At 40.6% G+C, this 18,980-nt stretch overlaps 1 protein-coding gene across 4 annotated transcripts in view; it reads left to right on the top strand.

Moving 5' to 3' along the window:
- The window catches only part of FBXL7 (F-box and leucine rich repeat protein 7), a 308,597-nt gene that overhangs the window by 91,938 nt on the left and 197,679 nt on the right, over positions 1–18,980 (top strand). Inside the window, exon 2 of one of the 4 annotated variants that reach the window (XM_051799321.1) lies at positions 15,504–15,632. The exons of 2 other annotated variants lie outside the window; for them this stretch is intronic. The gene's annotated coding sequence lies outside the window, so the exon portion shown is untranslated. Of the gene's footprint in view, positions 1–175; positions 349–15,503; positions 15,633–18,980 lie in introns of those variants that run through there. One more of the 4 variants, XM_051799323.1, reaches the window with a different exon arrangement.

The following is an 18,980-nucleotide window of genomic DNA, read 5'->3' as shown; positions in this document are numbered from 1 at the left end:
TTATATCTAAAAACCCGGCCCAGATGAACTATTTCTGAAAAGTCCCAACCATCCTAAGACAGATTCCTGTTTCCTACATAAGGAAAAAAAAAACAATATTGAAATAGTTTATGAATTTCTGCTGAGTTAGTTGATAACCTAGGAAACATTTCCTTGGGATGCCATGTTTGTTTGTCCACTGTGTTCAACATGTGTTGTGCTGTTGGTACTGTGATGACTGGGATGAGAAGGTGAATGTCAGTGTTCCACGTGATCACTGCACACAACACTGGAACAAGCAACTGGACCTGTACATATGATTATTTAAATGCCTAAGAATCCTCATACAAGGCAAGCAGCAGCACTGAGGTATCTTAACCCTAATTTACTTCTAAACAATTTCACTGAATTTGGTACTCTGTCTTCTTCTCAATTAATTGTTTAGGAATATTAGAGAGAACACATATGTGCTTGGTGTCCTGCAGTAACAAGTGGAGCCCCATCAATGGTTGAAAGCAATCCTCATTTGTGCTTCTGCAATGTATTTGTACAAAGATCAACAACGTCACCTCATTCAATGGAAGGTCATAGATTCTTTCCTATCTTTCCTGCCCAAAACATTCTTTTGTCCCTGTGCTGGTGTTCCGCTTATGTCCCAGTTCTGCAATTTGGTACCTGCATCTTCTTCTTTCTGCCTCCTTTACCAGAGAAGAGATGAGTAAAAGGAGAGAAAAGAGAGGAAAAGGTATTAGTGTGGCCTAAATAACTGTTCACTTCCTCTTTATCAAGGCTAATCTGCTCTGATGTCCATTTACAAAAGGAATAGCCTGGCCACTACTTTATTTTGGTTGCTAATCTTTGAAAAGAAATCTTTTGAACTAAAAAAAAAAAAGCAACAAAAAACACCATAAAAGGTGAGGGGAACAAAGCTAGGTGTCTCTTTCAAGCAGTTTGAATCTGCTGGGGCAGTGGATAAAGTCATCATTTAATTTCTGACTTCTTTTTGTGCTTACCACAGGGAAGCAGATCTTGAGCCTGCTTGGCCCTGCCATCCCTGTGGCATAAACTGACATGCTCAAGTGTGATCTTAGTCCCCAGCAGGTGATTCATTCTAGTATCTGATCCATGATGGGCTGCTGGGCAGGTGAGATGACTTAAATCCTGCTTTGAAAGGAAGGTATAACTCAGGCCATATGTCAGGGCTGTGTGTGTTCAAGTGGGTGGGAGAGAGACCATGGTAGAAGCGGAGAAATAAGCAATGAGTCAGCAGCAGAGATGATTGAAATTTATCCAAAACATATTGCCTAAGATTTTGGTAGTGCCTCTAGTATTACTAATGATGAAGCTGGGAGGTTTGGAGTTCCACTGATTGGCAGCTGGACTCTTGGAAAGGGACATGGGGAAATGTTCTTATCTGTCAAGATCTCATTCTTTGTGATGGAGTCTGACAGCTATAAGGTTACCTGTGTATAAATCAGACAGAAGAGGAATCAGACAGTAATTTTGTTTTGCGGTGGCAGAGGGGGAGAATTGTCATGCTGGGGTCTGAGCAGCACAGCCACTGCCATGTGCGGAGCAAGCATATACCATTCCCAAGACACTTCTGTCCATGCTCCTGCTGCCAGCCCTGGAACCTTCCTCCTTGGTGTTGCCCTCCTTCTCCTTCCTCTGATTACTGAAAGAGGCAGAAGCAGCCAGCAACACTTAGCTGTCCCCTTTATGAGATGCATGGAGTTGAGAGTGCAGCTGCATTTATTTCCTACATTGTCATGCTATTGCTTCCTCTCCTCCCAGTCTTTGGAAAGGCCGTGAGGAGAGGGATCACACTGGCCTCTAAAGTAGGAGTCTCAATGAAGAAGAAGAAAACTTTTTTGGAAACAAAATGAATCCCAGAAAACAAGCCCAGGCAGCACTGGAAGTTGGAGCTGGGTTACCTGGATGTCATGACAGACTCTCCTGCCAACATTTTCACTTGGGTGTCAGCTGGACTTGAAGGCAGACTTAGTTTGCTTTATGCTTGTTTAATAATAAGATATTATTAAGAAATAATATCTTATTATTAAGAATATAAGAAATAATCCAGATATGTGTCAATTTTTAAAGGGTTTTTTCTCATTCTCAGCTTGAGTGATGTGGATTCAGGTTTCTTGTTTGGAAATTCACTGTAGTGTGTTAGAGTTGCCATAAACTCTGTAGGCTTTCTGAGGTGACTGATTCAGTTTACTTATCTGGCAATATATGATACATCTTCCAGGTCTTCAACCTGGGTTTCAAAGTGTTAGTTTCTAGCCACATTATATATCCATATAATACTTTCTCAGAAATTAGGCAAGATCTGACATTCTTTTTTGAGGGATGAAAGTGATGTAGGGAAGAAGAGATGATAGAGGAAAACTATTTTGGTATCTACTGTTACCAAGCTGGGAATAGTTACTCCAAAAAGATGCTAAACCTCCCCTTCTTTAGGAGGTTTTTTATTTAAGTAATACAGAGGGTGTTGAGGGAGAAGAAATAGTCCTGATTTCTGAACCTTTCTGTAACATGGCCTTGTTGATTCCCCCTTCAGGCTGACCTAAGGTGAGGTACAGAACAGTGTGTCAATTCACTTGAAATTGTAGATCTACTTACGAAGTATCATGTTGTGATCTGTGTACAGGGTGCATGATTCTCTTATATGGGTAAATAAATAAAAAAAGCTAGAAAATTAAATGCTATCTTCAGCAACAATGCTGTAAAACATAACTTCTAGCATTCACTGTAGATAGGCATCTTAAGATGAAAACAGCAACTCTGGTTGACCACCTCAGAAGCTCTGGAGGTGCAGAAAGTATTCTGATTGGCATAAATTTACCCAGGAATAAAGAGCTTGCCACTGTTATGTATTCTCCCTCTGCCCTTACCTCTCTCCTCTTCCCTCCCTTCTCCTTCCTTCCCCTCTCCTATTTAGCAGTAATTAATCAGGGATGGTGTTCTATTTTTTTCTGCTTATAAGCCAAAAGCACTCATTTTTGCCAGCCCTGGGATTCACAAAGTGCCAGAGAAAATGTGGAGTTTACTAGTCTCTCTCCTTTTCCTTTTTTAATGCACAAAAAGTGAGAGCTTCTGTGTCTGTGCACACCTGCGCAGCCCCATTCTGTTGCTTCTGCTCGGGACATCAGGGATTTAGCCAATGGAGCTGAGACCAACAGATGTGGCATCACTTGCCCCCACATTCCTGCCTCTTCCCTGAAATTTTTATGCTTGCGGTGCTTTTCCTTGCAAATGAGGAGCCACAGATCCATTCACCATCACCTCCTCTACTAGCCTTTGTAAAAGAGGTTGAGAAGATTTCATTACAAGTGGGAAGGAGAGGCACTGGGAGAAGGAATGGTGGAGAAGCTCAGGCAGGAGAAGAGGAGCAAGGGTGGCAGGAGGTCCAGCTCTGTGTATTGGAACGGGCTGGGGTTGGTACCACGACTCTACAACTCCAGATATTGGGATGTTTTGGGATAGTTGCCCCAAGCAGGTACCATGCTCTTAGAGACCCATGATGAGGGCAGTTGTGCAAGAATCACATGCAATATGAATGCATCACTTTCCTGGGAAAAACAGCTGAGTGCTCAGCTCTCTGCCAAACCTCACTATAGCTTTGTTTCCTCCCACTCCATTATCCAAATTTCTTCAATCCTCCTTGCTACTGCATGGTGAATGGGCTGTCTCAGCACTTTGCTTGACTGGAATTCCTTACTTTTCCTAGCACCAGAAAATGTACGTGTTCTCTTCTCACTGTTTCTACTGCCCAGCATCCTGCTGCCTGGAGTCATGCACATTATGTATCCCCCCTGCCCACTTTCTCTCCTATTTTCTTTTGTAGCTCTGGTCAAAGACACAGATCTGTGAATATCATCCCTCACTCTATTCTGCTGTGGAGACATTTTCCATCTTTTCTCAGACTGAGCAGTCAAGAACACTGCTGTAGACGACCCAGATGACTGCAGAAAATGTTATTTACATCAGCTTATTCTCACTGGGAAAACCTGCAAGTTGTAAAATATATGTATAAGCTTGTTGGCTGAGGCCTAAAATGAAAATTAACCCTTTGCATTGCATTTCCTCACTTTGCCCAACTAGCAGAGGGCAGAGAAACCTAAATAAAAGAGGGGACAGGAGAGGAGAGGAGGGGAGGGGAGGGAGAGGGAGGGAGAGAAGTTTTTCTGCAAGGTCTGGCATGGAAAAGGCTTCTTATGAGTTTCCTGGGAGCCGAGAAACAAAAGCAGCTGCTGAAGAATCACCTTTAAGGGAGATTCCTGATGGAATGTATTTAGCTCTCTGTGTTATCCACACTTTCTAAAAAGCTGAAATAACAAATTGAGCAGAGTGGCAGGGAAGTTATTGCTGATTTTAGAAAGACTGGTGGATTGATGGTTGATTGGCTGAGGGAGGCAGGTAACAGGGCCCACTACAGGAAAATATCATGGCTACAGATCCTCTGAAGTGACATTGGGCCTTGCTCCTTGTCCAAAATGGCAACTAGGTGGCTTTAACATTTCTCTTCAGCATAAAAAAAAAGTAAATTGTCATTACAGTTATACTTCAGGGATTTCCTCCTTCCTCAAAGGAGGGTCAAGCCAGTATTCTTTTAAAAACTTCTTTAAATGTAAACCATATCTTGTTGCTGGCAGGAGGGACACACACACATGTAACTTTGCAATAGTGTCCAAAGATTTTACATGTCAAAACCCTCTCACCGCACAAGTGAAAGAGAGACGCTTGTGCTGCACGTTAAGTCCATAATGAGAGACGTGTGTGTGCAGAGTGGGGGGCGTATTGGAGGAAATTACAAAATATTTCTTGAGTTAAGTATGTTTAGGAAACATTTCAGTCAGGACAAGTTATACACCAGTGATTCCCAACCACATTCAACCTTTTTCATAGCACTGCATGCTGCTTTGTTGTCTCCCATCTTGACAGCAAGCCCCACAATATAGTTGCTGCCCCTGCCTTCCTCCACTGCAGTAAGTTTGAGAAGGTGCCAATGGAAAGACTTAGATAATCAGCCAAGCAAAGCGTATTAGTTTGGTCTCTCATCTCTAATGTTGGCATTCAAGCCAGAAAAGTTATTTTAATTGGGACCCAGTATTAGAGTTTTGTTTTGGTTTTTTTTTTTTTTCATGGAAAGTGATTGTGTTAAATTTGAGATTGATGGTAAGATTGATTAAATTTAATCTGGACCCACTTTTAACTTTCTATCCCTCAAAAGTGGCTTCCACAACACAGAAGAAAAAAAAAAAAAAGCAGACAGAGCATGGGATATGTCAATCTCAGCTATTCATCTTTAGGATATTACAGGAGGTGAACGTCTGTGGACAGTGAAAGGAGAGAAATGGCCTGGTTTTAGGAGTGCTGTGTTTCCCAGAGAATTCCTGGTACACTTACATTTTGGATGCTAAATCTTCCTGAGCTTCAGACCTATAGAGCGCAGAGTGCATAGACCTATAGAGCGCATCTACACTACTTGCAGTGTCGAATGAAAAAGTCTAGAGTTCCTATTCTCTCGATGATTTTTATCCCCTTTTGGTTCATTGTAAATGATTAAAACCAACTGACAATATCTCCTCTCCCTCTTTCTTTATTAATTCATTATGAATTCTGCTTTCTGGCTGACATCAGTACACTGTCATGGTTCAAAACTTTTCCAGTGCTTGGTTGGCTTGTTGCTTGCTTGATGAAAAAAAGTGTTTATATCTGAATTTTTGGAAAGAAAAAACAAAATTCGATGTTATGGAGAGGGGGAGTTATTTTGTTTTATTTCTACAGAACTTGAACTTTGAGATATTTACATTGTCTAATATGTGACTCTTACTAGGAAAAAATAATGCAAAATTTTCTGGTCTTTTTTCTATTCATTCTTTGTTATATCTTTGACAGAGTACTAATCTCTGTAGCATGTGGCATTCTGTGCACACACTGAGGTGAGATGGCTGGCAGATTTGCCCCAGGGTACAATATCTGAGAAAACTCTCAGATATTCCTGTGATACATTTTTGTTTCTCCACTTGAGTTTCATGCACATCTCATTGTTACCTGCTGCTATATGCAAGTCCTTTCTGATTATTAGGTTTGACCTTAAAGATGCCTTCTTTTAAAGTCTCTGTGCCTGAAGTAGACTCAATGTGTTGGAGTTGGATCCCATAAGTGTCCTACATAAGGAGTGAGCTCTCATCCCAGTGTGCAAATTTTGAGAATTCAAGTCTTTTGTCAAAAATCTTTGTACTGGAACAAAGATGACCTCTCTATTTTGTGAACTCCATGAAAGCATTAAAAGATTCAGAATGCAGATACACGCAAAACCAGAGACCATTGTAACTCTCATTGTAGGCAACTCTTTGCCTACAATTTGATGTTTGTTTAAAGACATCAAATATCAAACTGGTAATGGTTTTGCATGCAGATCAAGGAAATATAGTTATTGTCAGAGATAGGTGCAAAGTTTCAAGACATGAAATGATGATTTTCACTTACATACTGTTCCCAGTGCCAAAGAGGAGGTTATTCTCTACCAAAACAAAAATTGAGAAACTGCTGATTGGCAGCTTCATCTGTTAAAAGATGTTCCATCTACAGTGGTGTTTGTTTTTACTAAAAAAGTAACTGCATATATCATTAACTTACACTAATCGTGTGGAGTCTAAGAAAATTTCCAGAAAGCCAACGAAAACTGTGATTATTACGCACTAATTTGCATTTTGATCTGCTACACATCTGATCAGCTACACAAGCTGATCTGCTTGCCTAGCAAGAGATCACTTGGAGAAATGATGTTCTGAACAACATTTTAGTAAATCACAGTCTTTTTCTTCAACTCATATAAGAGTTTGGTTCCTAAAGTGAAAAAAATACAAAAATGGGGAGTCTTGCCTAGTTTATAATATGATTCTCCTTTCTGAGTATCTTCTCAAAATGCTTGAGCATCCTAACTCCCTATAGATTTGGTGGTTTTTTGGCACCTAACTAAAAGCAACTTGCCTCCTAAATAGCCAATGTAATTTAGAATGCATTAACTACAGTCAGATTATCTGCCACATCTTGAGATCAATAGGTGGCCATATGGGCAACAAGAAAATTTGGACTTTCAGGTCTTTGCACCTTCTGTTTCTGAGATGTTCCTGTAAACAACTAATTTCATTTGGGGGGTTTCAGACTGAGGGTCAAATGTACTTCATTTAATATCTATCTTTCTTCTTCTTTCTTTGCTTAACAAAATGCTAACCTTGTTTTACTTTGTCCAGCTGGCACATCCTCAGCATGCTGATTTAATTTAAAAAATCACTACCCATTGTAGAAACCAGATGTAGCTGAATAGTAGTGTTTTGCTCATAGTATTGCTCTGGTGGCTGAACTGTTCCAAGGGCCATTCCTGCAAACAGAGCAGTGAGTATTTCCAGAGTAGTAAGAGAAGGCAGGAAGTGCTGCATCTGTGATGTGCCTGTGAGTGGGACTGTGCTTTGACAAGGCAGGCATCTGTCATCCCATGGCTCTAGAATTTGAGATGATTCTTCAAATATGCTGTTACTGGAGTTCACTTAAGTTGTAGCAGATTCCAAGCTGGTAGCAAATTGAACAGGCTTGCAGGCATCCTCACTGCCCAGTCACAAACTTGCAAGTACAAATTCGTGTCTGGGGAGGGGGTACAAGGCATATGGACAGCTTCCTTTTAAAAAGTATAGAGCAGCCATCAATATTGTGAAGATTCCCATAAACTTATTTTGTAGTTCCGCACTGCAATACTATCAACTCAGACCTGATACCAAACTACAGTGAACAAAGTGCCATTTGCATTAGATGCACCACTTGATTTATGAGCACTGTTCATTTGTCCTAGGAAATGAAAGCTGAAAGGATGATTGTCACCAAATTATGGTAAACCTGACTATTAGGCTGTTATATTTATCCCTTGCCTACCCGGTCTTCCGCAAGTAGGTTGTCTGGCTGTTCTTCATACTGTTGTTTGTTTGGGAAATAAATGAGATTATATATAGATAGCTGGATACCCATAAGAAAACAACTAATAAGGGTAAAGATAAAACAGTCTCAGATAAGACTTCCACAGCAGAAACTTTGTTTTGGTATTAAATGACAAGTCATGTAGTATCTTCCATTCAGAAAAGAGCCTGTCATCTAAACAGTATAAAGGAAATAATGATTGCAGGTGAAAGTATGGGATTGATCATGAAAAGGCTTGAACTTTGTTCTTGGCTTTGGACAAGTCACTCCTCACTGTTTCAATCCCTTTTTTGCATTTTAATCATATGTAAGCATCCAGGATTGCTGCCTGTCCTGTTTAAATTTACCCATTACATTTTGAAAATGGTTATGTCTCTCTCTTCCCTGTCTAAACAATCTCATGTTCTTGATCTTTCCTCATAGGTCCTATTTTCTAACAGTTTGATTGACCTTTTTGCCTTTCTCTGGACTCCTCCAACCAGTGAACAAAACTCTGTAACTGCAGTGTCTATAACGCGCACAATGCTCAGGCTCAGGCCTTTTCTCTGAGGATGGAAGAGCACTTGATAAGGAGGCTGAAGTGTAACCACTAGGAATAAAGGAGAGACTGTGAAGGTATTCTTAAGACCTGAATATTTTCAGTACCTTCTGTGGAAGTCTTGGTCACCAGATGCTAATGGTAAATCATCAATTGTAAGCATTGCTGTCATCTCATTCAAGCCTTATTTGTCTATACACAAGCACCCTTCATAAGCTTCCTTTTGCCTTGCTGTCATCTTAATCGATGCTCTCTATATGACTTTTTTTGGAAACCCACGCTAAAACTAAATTCATAAAACTATTTTGGCTATATTAGGGTCTAATGAGATTGTATTACCTTATCTTGTACAGAAATACTGTAGGGATAGACTACTTCATCTTGTAGTGGCCTCCCATGTGACACGAGGCTCCTGGAACTTTAAGGGAACAGATACCAGCAAAAATGCTAATCAGCTGCAGTGCCAATAGCAGTGCTTGACTGCTTAAGATGCCCCATGCATACTGATTCCCTCAACACTATGAATATCACCATTCATTCTAAAAGTTATTGATGATGCACTTTTACTAGGCTGTCCTATCTCTTGTATCCCCCGTACCATATTAAGCAAATCAGGCATTAGAACCATTGGTGTTTGCTTGAGTTTCATCTTTGAGATGTTACATGTAGTTTTGCCCCTGGCAAAAAAAGAAAAATCAGGACTAGCCAAAACTTTAATCATATCTTAAAACAGAACATATGAAGAATAAACACTGCAGTACAATAAAATTATGGTGAGTTTGGTTTTGTGGTTTATTTTTTTTCAAGTGGGATCTGCCATCTCTGGAAAAGCATATACCAGGCTTGAGCTTTAGAGAAAATTGACTACTTGCTCTTAGTGGATGCTGGAGTTTTTCTGTGCTGCCTTTTTGGACTGGGTGAATCTGGGAATCTGTGTGACAAATGGCAAATTTTTCCTCTGCTCCTAGTGAGCATCCAAGCAGAACTGCCTCAAATGCTGCCAGTGAGGGACTGCAAAGAGTTTCCTGGTGCTGGAGAAGGGAGCAGGTCTGGTTCAGTGTGGTGGGCTGACCCTGGCTAGACACCAGGTGCCTACCAAAGCCACTCTATCAGTCCTCTCCTCAACTGGACAGGAGAGAGAAAATATGAGGAAAGGCTCATGTGTCAAGATAAGGGCAGGGAGAGATCTTTCTCCAATTACTGTCACAGGCAAAACAGACTCGACTTGGGGATATTAGTTTAATTTATTACCAGTCAAAGTAGAGTACGATAATGAGAAATAAACCCAAATCATAAAACACCTTCCCCTCACCTTTCCCTTCTTTCTGGTCGCAAATTCACTCCTGATTTCCAATTCCTCCTCTGCCCCAGCAGTGCAAGGGCACAGGGAATGGGGGCTGCACTTAGTTCATCACTTGTTGTCTGTGCCACTCCCTCCTCAGAAGCAGGACCCCTCACAATCTTTTCCTGCTCCTGTGTGGGGTCCCTCCCATGGGAGACAGTCCTCCATGAACTTCTCCCACATGGGTCCTTCCTACAGACTACAACTCTTCACAAACTGCACAAACAGCATGAGTCCCTTCCATGGGGTGCAGTCCTTCTGGAACAGACTGCTCCACCATGGGTCCCACACAGGGTGACAAGTCCTGCCAGCAAACCTGCTCCAATGTGGAGTCCTCTCTCCATAAGGCCACAGGTCCTGCCAGAAGTCTGCTCCAGTGCAGGCTTCCCACATGGTCACAGCCTCCTTCTGGCATGGGGTCCTCCATGGGCTGCAGGTGGATCTCTGCTCCGCCACGGACCTCCATGGGCTGTAAGGGGACAGCTGCCTCACCATGGGCTGCACCACAGGCTGCAGGGGAATCTTTGCTTGGGTGCCTGGAGCACCTCCTTCTCCTCCTTCTTTGCCAATCTTGATGTCTGCAGGGCTGTTCCTCTCACATAGTCTCACTCTCCTTTCTGGCTGCTGCTGTGCAGTGGGGTTTTTTAACTCCTTAAATACATCATCCCAGAGGTGCTACCAAGGTAGCTGATGGTCTCAACCTTGGCCAGTGGCAGCTCGATCTTGAAGATGGTTGACACTGGCTCTGTTGGACATACAGGAAGCTTCTGGCAGCTTCTCACAGAAACCACCCAACAGCCCTCCTGCTACCAAAACCTTGCTGTGCAAACTCAGTGCACTCAGAGAGCACATGGGGAGTCAGGCCTGTGGAAGGTATCATGTAGAAACACAGGCTACGGCTGAAGCAAAGGGCTGGAAGGTAGGGAGCTCTGAGGTGGGAGAAGGAACTGAAAGAAGGTTTCATAGCTGCAGCAGAGACATAGCATTAGAAAAGTGAGCACCAAAGTGCTCTTTCCTGCTCTTGTCCCTCACTTTTCCATTTTCTTAAAGCAGTCACCTGAAAACTGAATTCAATGTCAGCTGGTTTGGGTTCTGGGCAAGTGGCATCTCTGCTTTTCCCTAAGCTGCTTGGACGGATATCCTGAATTAAGTCTGTATCCTAGTGCATTAAGGGACAAAGTTTGTATATGAAGGTTGCTCTCAGTGTAAGCTTCTTTATAAATAAGCAAACTTTTCATTGCTTTGCTTTAGAAGGTTTAACAGTTACAGGGTATTTGAGTGCAGATCATACTACATCTGGTAGAAAAAAAATTTCATGCCGTGTTTCTTTTTTTTCCTCTCAGGATACTTCTTATATATATAATTTGAGTAAGATATTCTAGTCTTCAGTCCTTACTGAGAGAATCCAGAATTTCATGGTGTAAATAGGCATTGCTAACTTAAGGTTTGCATTTTCAGGCTTAGCTTTACCACAAAGTACTGTATATTCATCTTTTTGGAGTCTACATTCTTGTTCGTATATACAATATGTAGTCTCTGTTCCATAAAAATAAATCTTAACCAGTTGTGATCATGAGATAAACCCCAGCATATGAATTGCCTGACTTTGAAAATGACTAGGAGCATATTTTTTACTTGAATATATAGGTATGAGACTGGACCAATGGAATAATGAAGTTAAATGATAGACCAACTTAAAAAATGTCATTTGCTATTTTAACAGATTATCTATGTTGGGATAATGATTAGGGAATGGAGGAACTTCCTTCATCAGGGACCAGTACTGTCCAATACATCCACAGCTGGAGAGAGGCAATAGTAGGAATGCCAGTTATGATGCCTCAGAGGAGAGAGAATTGTCATTTCAGAGAGGGCAGGGCAGGAGGACATCAGCACACAACTATTCAAACAGAAAATCTATATGTTTCTGAGCACAAAGCCATTTGTAACTTTTAATATTGAGGCCACCAAATACAGTAAGAATTTAGCTGCTTCTGATGCAGCACTCAAAGGGTCAAATTCTTTCCCTGCTGCTCCAGTGTAGCTCTGTGGCAGTCTGCTGGGCTCCGCCAGTGAAACTGAAGAGGAGGATTTGGCTTGCAGCCTGGTTTTAATCTGCACGTATGGTATCAATTTTGGAAGCATTTTCTGGTTGTCCTCACAGTTATAAAAGGGTAGAAAAATATATTTCTTCCCTTCTCCAGTTAAAAACCAGGCTTTTGTTAACTCATTTGTGTTAATTCTCTACCTGAAAAATGTAATACTTAGCTTCATCTTCGGTTTTCCCACAGGATTGGCCTGTCTATTAGTAAGTACTTCTGCTGTCTATCCTAAGGGAAAGGCTGCTCTGGAGAAACCAGCTTGCCCAAGCAAATCAGAGTTCTCTCCTGCACACATAGGTGATGCTGAGTCCATTGGGACACCTATGGATCCCCCTTCTGACCATAGGTACTGGAGCGTCCTGCCCATCAGCCTTCTTCCTCCTTTTGCTTAGCATGTTTGTCCAGTTGTTTTTTGCTTAGAGATGAGGAGTTTCATGGTACATGAGATGTTGGCAACAATTGTGTACATTTTCAATGGACTGCTGAAGAGGGAATGCCTCTTCATGCTCACAGAAATCTTCAGCTGTTTTGATGAGTACAGCAGCCATCAGCCATTGATAAGTGTCTGGTCCCATTAAAAGGGCACTGACCCCCTCAGAGCTCCATCTCAAGTGCTGTTGTAACTTTCTTAATTGCTGGTTTACTATAAGGTTTTTCTGAGGTAGTCTCAGGCCACATTTCTTGATTTTGGTCCCTTTTTCAATATTTGATGTCACCCTTTTCTTTGGGGTAGACACTGCTTCTTTCTGCTTCTGAGAAAGAGCAGTCACTCTCCCCGGGGCACAGGACTGCGAGAAGCTGCCTGTAGCACGGATCTCAGCTTTCCCATGTAATTGCAGATAGTATTCATATTTTCTTCAGAATCTGAGGAAACTTACATCTGAGAAGCAATTAAGCTTTTACAGTAGTTTTTTTTTTTTTTTGCTGCTTTCTCATTTAATTCCTAATTTTTCTACCTTTGCAATTGCTTCTTCCTTTGTCTTTCTGCCCTGTTTTTGCACTCTGCTCCTTTTTTTACCTCTTTCATGTACCTTGACACTCAGTCAGCAGCCAAGATCAAAATTCCCATGTGGCTGTACAGAGTTAATATTCTTTGCTCTTTTAATAGGCCTAAAAATCTTCTTTAGCATAAACTACTTCAATAAATATCATAAGATAACCCTTTAAGAAGCAAATAAACCACAGTGGCAGGCTCCATGTCATAAACTTAGCTTTGGTTATGCAACTAGGAAATAAACTGGTGGAAAACATAGGAGGTGAGAAAACTCTGAAGTAGTGAGATGAGTCGAGGTTGTTGGGTCCAGCATCATAAGGGCAGCCCTATCATATAGCAGCCAGTAGATAACAACATGCCAACTTAAATTTCTGCTGACAGCTGTCCATGTGTGCTGATACTATTATCATAGGTTAACAAATCATTGGAAGTTCTCATTATTTCCAGCAAATTGGCACTGTAATTGCTACTAGCAATTTCCCTAGACTCCTTGACCTGTAACAGCAGTAGTTCATAATGATTAAAATAGGAAGCAAAGGAGGGAGTTCATTATGCTTTCTAGAGCACAGTGCTTCTCTGGTACTTTATACAGAATATGTATATGTGTTGTGCTGGTTTAGATTTATCTCTTATGAAAGACAGGTCTCTAATTGCTGAACTGGCTGAAATTACCTTCTAACATATTTATCATGAAAACAAGCTTTAGCACCTGCAGACCAATATGGCTGTGTCTGTGTGTCAAGAACTGAGAATGTCTGAAAGAGGTTCTCTTTTGATACAATAAAAATTGTTGGCTATCCAAAACTCATAGCTGATTACGATCATCATGGCCTTATCTTAATTTGGCTGTTTTTCATGTTGAAGATGAGAAATGTCCTATTTTGGAAATGCATTCCCAGTATTCAAAGTGACTATGAAAACAACTCGGGTTCTTTACTTTTCACCTGCAACATCAGCTTTTTTAATGACAAATCAGTCATTCAACTGAGAGAATACGGGTTTCTGTGTTTATCAGATTTGTTCTGTCTATCTACTACCAATCACATGACAGTTCTAGTGCATGTAAATCTTTTGCTTTATGCAGTAGTTTGATCATGACTGTAAGTACGAACCTGTTTACATAGTCTTTATGTTTAATTTTGAATAGTGGTAGCAACAGTGGGAAATCGTAGCTAATCAGGCCACAAGCATGTCAGACGCCTTGTGTGTCTGGGGTTTATCATTGCACCATGAGACAAGCTCTGGCCATTGTGTGCATCTCAAAGTTAGATCAGCATGACCCAAGTGACAGTAATTCTGAGTAACCCTGGAACGGGTTTATGACATGTCCAGAATCTCAGGCTGTGGTGTACAGTGTGTGTAACACACTGTCCATTTTTAAACACTGATTTGCTAGGTCTCTGCATAACTCTTGCATCACTAGTGGGTTAAACAAGGCTATTGAAAAGGTTTTCCTGAGGTTTAAGGATTTTTATGCAAGGGAAATTATGACAGCATATTTAACATTTTATCCTGCAAAAAACCTGAGTTCCAGGGCCAATTAAAATGTAAGGAAACCCATAGAAAATATACTTAGGTAATGCCTTCACACATTCAGGGCTAGATCAATCAGACAACATAATTATTTAAATGGATTTGTCCAATGAAAGCGACATTTCTGTACAGTGTACTGTGACCTCTTTTTTTCTCACACCATTGAATAGTTTATAAAAAAAGTCTGCAACTGTGCTAAACAAACACAGTTGTTTGGTTGTACCAAGTTTTTGTTCCAGCAGTGGAATTCATTAAAGCAGCATGTTCTTTATGTTGCCAGCAGGTCATCAGTGCATGCTTGAGTCAGATTCCTGACCTTTATTTTCACTTTCCAAGCCTGTTAGATTGTCTCATCTTAGGGACTGTGAAATATATCTAGCCCTATTTTTCTCATAGCTGAGAGTATCTTCACAGGAGTGCTCATTGGTTTCCTCTGGTAATAATCAACTAGTTTATTTTATATAGAGTCAGATGCTCAACTGTAAATAGCAGCTGAACAGTATGAAATAGAAATATTTTTCCCTCATATAAAGAAAATTTAAATTTAATTCAAAACCTATTTAGGATTTGAGAAAACCTTTTTCCTTCAGTGAGATGGTTGGAGGTCCTCTCAAGCAGCTACTCCGCTGTATATATTCCCAGTGAATTATGTGGACTTGTAATTTTCTAATATGATGTTCTGGTTGCTTGTACTGTCCCTAACCTCTGTGTTTAAGTGTTGTATTTCACACCCATTTTGATTTTGGCACTGACCATAAGCACCTCAGTGCATACAAGTCTATGTGTCAGGCCAACTCCTGTTAGGGTCGCTACCTAGAATCCAAAAATTATCCCCCTGCCTCCCCTGTCTACCTTGTAGATATTCTCAGAACTTTCTCAACGAGGTTGACTTAACTCTGACCTATCATCCTGCAAAGAGAGAAGGGATTTTTTTCAGTTTCCAAGTTGAAAATATTTTGCAGTTTTTTAGAGTCAGTGAGGAGGCTACAAGAACCCTACCAACAGATAAGTTCTTCTCTTTCCTATTTACAGGAAAAAAATTATTCTGTCAAGAGACAAACTTCCTTTGAAGGAATTTTGCACAAGAACGTGAGTATATGCGAGGGCCCAATGGTGAAATGCCAAGATCTCTATTAGAGTGCTAACTCCACTGTTATTACGGTAAGCAGGCTTTTACAGCATCTACATCCACAGCAATGTAAATACACACCAGACTCCCCTGAACAAAAGTGTGGTATTGATTTTGGTGTACTCTGCTGCACTGTTAGGGATCTTAACAACATACTGTTACTTCAAACAGCATGACAAAATCTTACTAAAATAATCTATTTTTCCTCTGTAATTAGAGGAAAAACAGAAGTTAGATGATCCCAAACAGTCTCTGATGAGAATTTCTTTTAATGTTCCTTTTGATCTCCAGTGCTCTTGCTCCAAATTAAATCACAGAAAAGTGTTTCTCTTCTAGACAAGATTTAAACATTTTTTTCATCATTAGAAAAGATTTTGCCACTGACTGAGACAGTGTTTCCTAGTAACCCCTACTGTCCTCTGGAACACTGGTCTAAGGTAAAAACACAATTTTGGGATTTGAAAAACGAAAGTAAGGTACCACAGCAAATATGTGGACCCATATTTCTTTTCTCCATTATCTGCCATCCTGCTTATCTGAGCCGGCAACAAAAGGAATATAAAATCTGCCTGCACTGGGTGATGCAAAGATGAAGTTGAACACTTTGGACCTGTTCTGAGCTTGGTATAAAGTTTTTATGTGTCTACCATACCTTTCTGCAGGGGGAACCTTTATGTCCAGCTCCTATGTGCATCAAAGGATAGATCTCTGTGTTGCCTTTTGAGATCCTCTTTACTGGCTACACAATGCCAGTAGTACTGCATGAGGTTGTTTTAGTGTGGACATTGTTAGCCTTGAAATGAATTTGGGAGTTTAATGTTGGGGAAGGGAATACAGAATGTTAAGTAGCAACATGTTCCTAAGAATATACAATTTAGAGGATCTAGCTTTTACTGGCATTTGTTATAGTACAATGAATGCAGTTCATTTCAGTGTGATTTCAAAAGCAGATAAGCAAGTATGTGCATTACAAGAATCACTCAAAAAAAGGTGGTTTCAGTTTTGAGACCATTCGTCTCACAAATGCCTCAAGAATGCAAAACACCACTTGGTAATTTAAACTTTGCCTTAATAAGGATCTATGACATTGGCATTTCTTAGAGATTTTTTTTTTCTTTTCATGAAAGCAAAACACCTACAATACAATTAGAAGACTCAGATCTGTCCATCACTTAGATCATGTTGTGTCCTTGAGACCTGCAGTAGAATCATAGAATCATAGATTATTTGGGGTTGGAAGGGACTTCTAAAGCACATCTAGTCCAACCCTGCTGCAATAAGCATGGGTATTTTCAGCTAGATCAGGTTGCTCAGAGCACAATCCAACCTCTCCTTGAGTGTTTGCAGGGTGATACAAGTTGAGATGAAGTTCTGTAGTGTTTCTTCACTATCCTGTTCCTTCTGCTATATGGTGTGCTTCTGTCAGCCCATCAGAGGAGTAAGGTGTAGTCTACTGCTTTCACACCTAGATTTCATAATGTTTATAGTAACTTTAGTTCGAAAGAAGACTGGGACCTTCCCTTTTTCAATGTGCTTCTGTTCTTTTCCCCTTGCCCAGTACAACTTTCCAAATAAATCTTTTTTTTATCAGTCATTTTGTAAACATTGTTCTTCCATCCCTGAGGACCCATGCACCAATGTTAATTATACACAGACATTTTCACACAGCCATATTGTAAAGTGACTAGGTAGTATGAATGTCAGGAAGTGACAGACAGTATAATCATTCAGTTACTTGCCTATACAAGGTCGTTGAAGTTACCCAGCCGTGATTAATGGTGCTAGTTACCTCATTAAAGGTAATTGAAGGAGAATCTGGTGTTACAGTGTTAAAGATCTACAGAAATACAGTTTTAATAAAAGCAATTTGAACTGCAAGTAACTTTCAAATTAAAAAAAAATTATTAAAGGTTATCTGTATGCAAAATTATTTGGTTGTTTCTTTACTGGCTAAGTAATTCATCCTACAGGTCTTTGAAATTAAATTAAGGGAACAACTTCATAAAAGTTTTAGGGGTGCAGTGACTACATTTGAGTGTTGGGCTCTAGATGTGTGTAGAGCTCCAGAAGAAACCACCCATACTGACCCCTCAGAACAGCAAATACGGGTCCTGTGGCCAGCTGAGTCAAGGAGAGTTGTGTCTGCTGGCATTGGTACAGACCTCTCATATAGCATGTCTGTGCATGTGCTCTTGTTGTGTAGAGTGAAATCTGCCATAACGAAAGTTCTGTCAGTCTGCTAAGACTTGTGTTCCTCACATGTTCTTGCTGATGAGCTGTCACTATCCTCCAAGATAGTTGTATAGTATAGTACTACAGATACGGTGGTCAGGTTTCTGTTAAAAGTACTGTGTAAAATAGCTGAGAAATGGGAAACAGATGAAAAAGTTTTAAAACAAAGATGAGATATAATGGCTGATCTCATGATAATTTCAGAAACTGATGGTGCTGTGCAGTGATGTGTTAGCCTATGGCTTTAGGAGAAAACAGAAATGCAAAAATGAGTTTTCCAGTTTTCCCTGTTTGGCTAATGAGAGCTTGACCACGGTATACGCATTTCATCTTACCGGCCTGTTATTTTCACTCATTTTGGAAAACAATTGAGATTTCGATATTTTGTATAACAGCTTTGTAACCCAGCACATACATCTACTTTAGCAACTTGTTGGACTGTTGTGTCCCTCATGGCAATGTAGTCCCTGCTATGCACAGAAACAGGCACCTGCTCCATCTCGATCTGAGTTTCCTGCTTTGGACACATCCTGTTACCTCTGCCATCGGGTCAACATTTTCTGTGCAGCATTCCCTCCAGTGAGCTGCATGGCAATGAAATTTTGTACCTCAGCTCATCTGAGATCAGCCAGTCTCTCCCCACTCCTAAGGGTAGGGACAATGGTTGTTTTACCTAAGAGGGTGACAGTAACAGAGAGTGGTTTTAGCCTCCCTGTCTTCCTCTATGTAGCCATGGGGCAGAAAGAGGACTCTAAATCTTTTGAAGTTCTAGGGTGGAGCTGTAGGCCTGCAAGAAGAGAATATGCAGCTAAAATGTGTGATTCACTGCGTTAGTGCCATCTATTCCTGGCATCATAATTTTCCCTTTCTTGTTTTACCTTCCTCCCATCTCTCCCCCTCTCAGCTGTGAACAACACAAGCAACTACTTCACAAGTTTGACTTCACCTTATTTTTGTGTGCCACACCTAAAAATGTAGCTTTTACCAAAATATCATTGCATTGCCTCATTTCTTGTGGCAAAGGCACTGAAGCCTTATTATGTCAAACGATCCGTTCAAGGTATGTGGATGCTACTTTGAATGAGTCAAGAGCAGTTATCACAAAATACTCTGCACCACATTTGACTTGCTTAAAAGTGACATAGAGG

This window comes from Manacus candei, unplaced genomic scaffold (assembly GCF_025592945.1).
Source record: "Manacus candei isolate 608988 ecotype Guabito, Panama unplaced genomic scaffold, ASM2559294v1 h1tg000049l, whole genome shotgun sequence".
Taxonomy (NCBI): Eukaryota; Metazoa; Chordata; class Aves; order Passeriformes; family Pipridae; genus Manacus; species Manacus candei.
The sequence above is the reverse complement of the archived record's forward strand: the minus strand, read 5'-3'. Positions and strand labels throughout refer to the sequence as shown.